The 6,690-nt window shown below is 44.3% G+C and overlaps 1 pseudogene; it reads right to left on the bottom strand.

The window, feature by feature from the left end:
* Positions 1-2,417: 2,417 nt before the first annotated feature.
* On the bottom strand, positions 2,418-3,423 carry LOC116067861 (annotated as a pseudogene).
* Positions 3,424-6,690: the final 3,267 nt, after the last annotated feature.

Genomic DNA, 6,690 nt, shown 5'->3' with positions numbered 1-6,690 from the left:
CTGGCCCTCCTGGAACTCACTCTGTAGACCAGGCTGGCCTCAAACTCAGAAATGTGCCTGCCTCTGCCTCCCAAATGCTGGGATTAAAGGCGTGTGCCACCACCGGCCAGCTATGCCTTTTTTTTTTTAAAGAATTATTTAATTTTTATTTATATGAGTACACTGTAGCTGTCTTCAGACACACTAAAAGAGTGCATTGGATCCCATTACAGATGGTTGCAAGCCATCATGTGGTTGCTGGTAAATGAACTCATGACCTCTGGAAGAGCAGTCAGTGCTCTTAACCACTGGGCCATCTCTCCAGCCCTTCCTCTGTCTCTTATACTCTTTCTGCTTCCTCTTCCTTAGGTTCCCTGAGCTTTGATGGGACGGATTTATTGGAGACATCCCGTTTAAGGCTAAGTGTTCCAAGGTCTCTCATTCTCTGTATAATGCCTGGCTGTGTGGGTCTCTGTATTTGTTAGATCTGCTGTAGGAGGGAACTTCTCTGATGATGGCTGAACAAGGCACTAATTCTACTCCTACATTTTCCCTCATTATTTGGTTGTACTGTAGGTCCCCGGGCTATCTAGTCTCTGATTCTTGTTCATGCCAACAGTGTTGAATATAGGTTCCATCTCATGGAATGGGCCTTAAGTCAAATCAGTTATTGGTTGGTTACTCCCATTAGCTTTGTGCTACCATACCCCTGGCATATTTTGCAGTCAGGATACCATTGAAGATAAAGGGTTTGTTGCTGGCTTGGTGTTTCTGTTTACCTTCTGAGAGAGTGCTGAGTACCTTCCTGGACCAAGAGCCTGGACCATAGGTATGAAGGTTCTATGAAGGCACCAGCTCGAGTTCTCCATGTTCACTGGGTTGGTTAGGTATTGTCTTTAGCAACAGGGCTTTGCTGTTGGTTTCTAGAGAGTAACTTAGAGTCTTGGCAACAGCCTAGGTTATTTGGGGATTCCCATGGGAACCCTTTGGCCAACAACTCAATTAGATGTAACTCAATCCTGGTACTAGATGCTTTCTGGTGTCAAGAAATGGTCTGTTAGGACTCTGTCTGCCCCATTTTTGGCAATTTTATTTAGATTGCCTTCATATATGTATATATTTTAGCAAGTTTCTACTGTATTAGGTTTCTATACTACCCCTCAAATGTCCCTTAATTTTACCGGTCTCTCTCTGCATTCCCTCCTGGTGTGGGTTAGGTCTAATGTATTTGTATTATGTTAATTTGGGTCCTCCAACATTACACAAGAATCTGCATGTCCACACGTAAGACACTGAGGGAACCTTGCCCCCAGTTGGTTTTGATTGGTAAATAAAGTTGCCAGCAGCCAATGCCTGGGCAGGACAGACAGAGGAAGGACTTTTAGCATTCCTGGGCAAAGGACTGAGGAAGGAGAGGAAGTGGAGATCCATGATGCTGGAAAAAGGTAGAGGAGAGGAGATGCCATGCCTGAGAAGGTGCGGGACATGACATAGCTGCCATGTAGGAGCTGGAGAAGAGCGGCTCCAAAAGGGCCCCCAACTGGGTCTAGGACAAAAAAGGTAAAATATAGGTTTTAGTAAGTAACAACTTGGAAATATCAGAGGGAAGTAGATTAGCCATGTAGAGTTTAAGAAGTGGCCTAGCCATTGAGATATTTCAGACATACCAAAATATAAAGGCTATCTGTGTGTGTATTTCATTTGGGAATGCAGAACATTGGGGCCATAGGGATCAATTTGAGTAGATTAATTGGGTACTGCTGCACCTCTCTCATCTCCCTCTTCTCTCCGTGTCTCTACTTGATCCTCCCATTCCAGCTCTCCAATCCATCCATAATTACCTATTCTATTTACCTTTCCTAATGAGATCTATCTGTTTTTTCCAGTCTTTTACTCTGTACTTAACTTACCCTCTGTGCTTCTATGGATTGTGAGCTCTGGTTCTCTTTATGCTGAACATAAAAGAGTGTATTTAAGAAGAAAATGTGAATGCTTCCAAAATCCTGCTACAAATGACTTATATTTAAAACTACTATCAGTAAACAAAGTCTTCAACTAGGTTTTCAATGGGTGCCCCAAAACAGAATCTGGGTCTAAAATGTAAATGAACTAGTCAAGAGGAGTTATCTGTCTCGTTATCACATTGGGTTACCTTCTGGCTAACATTTTACTGTAAAATTTCCTTTTAAATTCATCTAAATAAGAAACCAAAGACAGTGGCTCAGAAGAAATGCACAATTTGTTTTAGTTTACATCACAGATATCCTTCTTTTAATGGAAATCGTGTTCCTGTGCATTAAGTGAAGGTAAAGAAGATCTTGCCCTTCTGAAGTGCTGATGGGAGGTATGGGTGTCTGAGCTGGGTAGAATAAGTTATTGCTATATAACTCTTCAAAGTTGGAGTCGCCCTCCAGTCACCATGGCATCCACCTGAGGCCTTAGTTCCAGATCTTGAGAAAGCTGTTCCAGGACCCTGTTGCTACAGCCACTCCCAAACAATTGATGTGGTTGTGGTGTCCTGCTCTGTCAGCATCCCAGGGGGTGCAGGCAAAGTCATCAATGTATCCAGCAAGAAGGAGGCAATGGCCACTTTTGGAGAAGAGTAAAGATGTGACTCCACAGATGATGTCATGGGAGTAGGTCAGGAACTTCTGGTCTGCATGGAGGTCAAACAGCCTGCACACAGCATCATCTGAGACAGTGGCAAAGGCATTGGCATTGAGAAAGAAACAGATAGCATTGATGTGAGACTCATGAAAGGTCTGCTTGCACATTCCTTCTCAGACATCCCAGGGCTTGGCTGAACCATCGCAAGTACCAGAGACAAACAGTCTGGTGTGAGGAGAACAGGCTCATGACATGTGTCCAGTTAGTGTGGTTGTCTGTTAGCCCATCTTCTTGATACACAGGACACATATGTTATCTCTAGAGCTGGTGACAGACTATCTGATTGTTGTCCAGGAACCAGCAACATGACAGATAATTTGCATGTTCTGACAGCTTCCGACTCTCACACTCATTCCCTTAGGGAGTTTGGAACAGATGTTATCCAGGCCACCACAGGCTGCATACTTTCCAGAAAGAGTGTCTGTATAGGTCATGACCCAGAAAGAGCACAGGGGAATGGCATGAGCCTTATTTGTAGTATAGCTGTCCCAGATGATGAATTTTCCATTCTGAGGAGAACTGGCATAGAGTTTGGAGTCTGGGTCGCAGTGCCTGGTATAAATCTTGGCCTTATGTCTTCTCAGTGTTCTCCTGGTTCACATCTGGATTATTCCCACTGGACCACTCTTGTTTCTGATCTGCAAGAGTTGCATCTGTGCACAAGTTTTGCACATCTCTGATCTGGTCCTTCAGTTGCTCAGCCTCCTGTGGTAGCTGACCAAGCCCACTCAACTTTAAGTCTCTGTGCTTTTGACATTCTGCAGAATCCATGATCATCATCCGGAAGTGTTTCTGGTCTGGTCTCCCAGATATGTGAGTCTGTCTCAGCCTCAGCCAGCCTGGCAGGTGACCATGCTAGAACATGCATGCCTGGTCTTAGCACTCTTGGACTGCAGGCAGGAGTCCACAAGGCAGGTCAGTCCACATGGAGGCTGTTTTGGTCCTGGTCCCACCACACTCAACATTGCCATCCTCCAGAAATGGCACGTTTGACCCCTGTTTCCTCCACACAGGCTTTCCTCTGTGTGCACCCCATTCACTCCTTAACTGGTTCTTTCGGAGGCTTCCAACACATTACTCTGGCTGACCATTGCTGTCCACCTCCAGAACTCTCTTTTCCCAACTGGCTCTTGCTCTATCTGCCTCTTGTGACCACCATTTTACCTTTTTTTTTTAAAGATTTATTTATTTATTTATTTATTGTATATGAGTATACTATATGTAGTTGCCTCTTCAGACACTTCAGAAGAGGGCATCAGATCCCATTATAGGTCATTGTGAGACACCATGTGGTTGCTGGGAATTGAACTCAGAACCTCTTAACCACTGGTTAAGGCAGTCAGTGCTCTTAACCACTGAGCCATCTCTCTAGAGCCTCCCCCAACTTTTTTATGATTTATTTTATGTGTATGAATGCTCAATCTGCATGCACACCTGCATGCCAGAAGAGGGCATCAGATTACATTATAGATAGTTGTAAGCCACCATGTGGTTGCTGGGAATTGATCTTAGGACCTCTGGAAGAGCAGTCCATGCTCTTAATTGCTGAGCCATCTCTCCAGCTCCAATTTTGGTCATTTTTATCCTTTATTATCTTTTCTCATCCTCACACTCCCAGTCCTGCTAAACACTTTGTCTTAGCCAGTATTCTATTGCCTATAGCAACTCTTTTAAAAGAAAGCATTTAATTGGGGCTTGCTTCCAGCTTCAGAGGTTTAGTCCATTATCATCAGGGTGGGGAACATGGTGGCAGCACACAGACATGGTGCTGGAGAAAGAGCTAAGAATTTTATATCCAGATCCACAGGTGTGACCCTCCTCCAGCTAAGAGCTGGTTCTTTCAGACCTTGCCATGCCACAAATAGCCACGCCTTTCTCTAAGCTCCTGCAAATAGCCACGCCCCTCTCCAACCTCCTGCTAATAGCCATGCCTCTCTCCAAGTTCCTGTTACACCGGAAGTCTCACCTCCAGAGACTGAAAACTAAGATGCTGATTGGGCCATAAGTTGCTGATGGACTGGGGGAGGGGTTTTTGCTCTACCTACCTGCTTGTAACAAAGAGATTTGAATAATGATGGTGGACTGAAAGCACACCATGCCTTGGTCTCATTTTTTAACCCCTTCCCTGTATTCCGGTTTCCTTAATTTTTCACAGGCTCTAATTCCCATTCCAGAAGACCCATTCGTGTGTGGCAGCTACACACAGGCAGCAGGAAGAGGGAGACACTGGGCTTGGCTTTGACTTTTGAAACCTCAAATCCCAACCCCAGGGACACACTTCCTCCCAGAAGGCCACACCTCCTAATCCTTCTCAAGAAGTGTCACTCCCAGATGACTAAGCATTCTCATATGTGAGCCTATGGGGCCATCCTTATTCAAACCACCATATTCCATTCCCTGGACCCCATAGTCTTTTAACCATACCACAATGCAAAAACTGCATTCAGTCCAACTTCAAAAGTCCCATAGTCTATAATAGTCTCAACACTGTTAAAAGGCATCTCTCCAGCTTCCCACCTCTTCCCTCCTAACAATTATTGAGGATGAGATGATTCCATGATTTACTTTAGTATGTTTGTCTTTGGTGTTTAGGAAGGATAGTGGTTTGAGGATGTTAATTTTGTTGAAAATGTTTATCAGCTCAGTTTCTGTGAAATCTCTGGGGGTCTCTTATGTTGCAGGAAATATTAAAAAATGACAAGCACGTTCCTGCACTACTGCTGGGCACGTGCGGGCCACGTGTCTCCAGCTGGGTGATCTCAACTCAGTGATCTCTCTGGGCTGGAGCTCCCGAGTTCCCTTGGGCGGGTCACTGCCATGTCAGCCCCATGCAACGATCATCCACCACATGGTCAGCCACAACTCTCTGCAACCTGGTAGAAACAAAACTCTTGACGACTGGCAGGCAGCTCTGCCCCATGGGGCTGGCTGGCCGTGCACTGGTGAGCAATGGCTGACCTGTTATTATCTCATGGAGATTCTGACTCAGAACTCCAAAATCTCTCCACCTAGCTCACTAGGTTCCTACTGGCAGGTCGTTACCATGTCAGCCTCATGCTTCAAAGTCTCTATGGCCTTTGTGGTGGACATCAGGCAAACCCAGGCTTTGCTGCCTTACTTTTCTCTCTTGAACCTAGATGAGTCTCCTCAAAAAGAAAACCACCACACAAACTTAGCTCAAAAACAATGATAACTCAATCTTTGGGTGCAACAACTGAAATCTAATCTTGTAAGCCATATTAAATCTGATTCCTCTGGTGGTTAATCCTGACAGATCTGCCATGATACCAGGAAACTCAAGCAGCTACATCTTGCCCTTATGCTATTCCCGTTCCAAAAATGCCAAACTCTATCCTCCTCTTTTTCTGCTGTCCAACCCGGAAGTCCTGCCTACTTGCCCAGTGATTGGCTCCTTTATTCACTAGGGGATTGGTTCACAAGAAGTCACCTGAGTATGTGACTCACTCCTAGTCTGCAACCCCTCCTAGGAGAGCAGGATTAGCATCACAAAGTACAAACAGCACCAGGCCCATCCACAACCAGCTTTATCACTTTAAAATACGTTCTTTCTCTGCCTAGTCCCTTCAGGGCTTTTTGTTGTTGAAGGGATGTTGGATATTGTCAAAGTCATTTTCTGCCTCTGTGGAGATGATCATGTGATGTCCACCTTTGAGTCCATTCATGTGATGAATTGCATTTATTGATTTCTCTGTGTTGAACCGTCCTTGCATGTCTAGAATGAAGCCACTTTGATTGGAGTAAATAATCTTTTCTGATGTGATGTTGAATTTGGTTTGTATTTTATTGAGATTTTTTTTTTTTTTTTGCATCTATATCCATTGGTGAGATTTGCCTATAATTTTCTGTTTGTTGTGTATTTATCTGGTTTGGTATCCAAGTAAAACTGGCTTCATAAAAAGAATTTGGAGAGTTCCTTTCCTATTTTTCAAAATTTAAATTGTATTTATTTATTAGTGTGCGTGCACAAAAAAGCCAGGGGACAGCTTTTTAGTCTTTTCTTTCCACCTTTATGTAGATTCTAGG

Source organism: Mastomys coucha, unplaced genomic scaffold (assembly GCF_008632895.1).
Source record: "Mastomys coucha isolate ucsf_1 unplaced genomic scaffold, UCSF_Mcou_1 pScaffold22, whole genome shotgun sequence".
Lineage (NCBI taxonomy): Eukaryota > Metazoa > Chordata > Mammalia > Rodentia > Muridae > Mastomys > Mastomys coucha.
This window is presented reverse-complemented; position numbering and strand designations above follow the sequence as displayed.